This window comes from Orycteropus afer, unplaced genomic scaffold, assembly GCF_000298275.1.
Source record: "Orycteropus afer afer isolate SDZICR_OR568_19922 unplaced genomic scaffold, OryAfe1.0 scaffold00472, whole genome shotgun sequence".
NCBI classification, from domain to species: domain Eukaryota; kingdom Metazoa; phylum Chordata; class Mammalia; order Tubulidentata; family Orycteropodidae; genus Orycteropus; species Orycteropus afer.
This window is the reverse complement of record NW_006922059.1, coordinates 759,608-760,588: the sequence shown is the minus strand read 5'-3', so window position 1 is coordinate 760,588 and position 981 is coordinate 759,608.

Below are 981 nucleotides of genomic sequence, written 5' to 3'. Positions count from 1 at the left end.
GCGATTATATACAGATTCATGGGCTGTGGCTAATTGCTTAGCTGGATGGTCTGGGACTTGGAAGGAGCATGATTGGAAGATTGGTGATAAGGATGTATGGGGAAGAGATATGTGGCTAGACCTCTCTGAATGGGCCAAAGGAGTAAAGGTATTTTTGTCTCATGTGAATTCCCACCAAAAAGTGACCTCAGCAGAGGAGGACTTTAACAATCAGGTGGATAGGATGACATGTTCAGTGGAAACCAGTCATCCTTTTTCCCCAGCTACTCATGTCATTGCTCAATGGGCTTATGAACAAAGTGGCCATGGTGGCAGAGATGGAGGTTATGCATGGGCTCAGCAACATGGACTCCTGCTTACCAAGGCTGATTTGGCTACCACCACTGCTGAGTGCTCAATCTGCCAACAGCAGAGACCAACGCTGAGTCTGTGATATGGAACCATTCCTCAGGGTGATCAGCCAGCAACCTGATGGCAGGTTGATTACATTGGACCACTTCCATCATGGAAAGGATAGCGTTTTGTTCTTACTGGAATAGATGCTTATTCTGGATATGGATTTTTCTTCCCTGCATGCAATGCTTCTGCCAAAACTACCATCCATGGACTTACAGAATGTCTTATCCATTGTCATGGTATCCCACACAGCATTGCTTCAGATCAAGGGGCTCACTTCACAGAAAATGAAGTGCAGCAATGGGACTATGCTCATGGAATTCACTGGCCTTACCATGTTCCCCATCATCCTGAAGCAGCTGGCTTGATAGAACGATGAAATGGCAGCCTACTGAAAACACAATTATGACACCTGCTAGGTGGCAATACTTGAAGGGTTAGAGCAATGTTCTCCAGGAGGCTGTACATGCTCTAAACCAGCATCCAACATATGGTTCTGTTTCTCCAATAGCCAGGATTCACAGGTCCAGGAACCAAGGGGTAGAAACAGGAGTGGTACCACTCAATATTACCCCTAGTGACCTA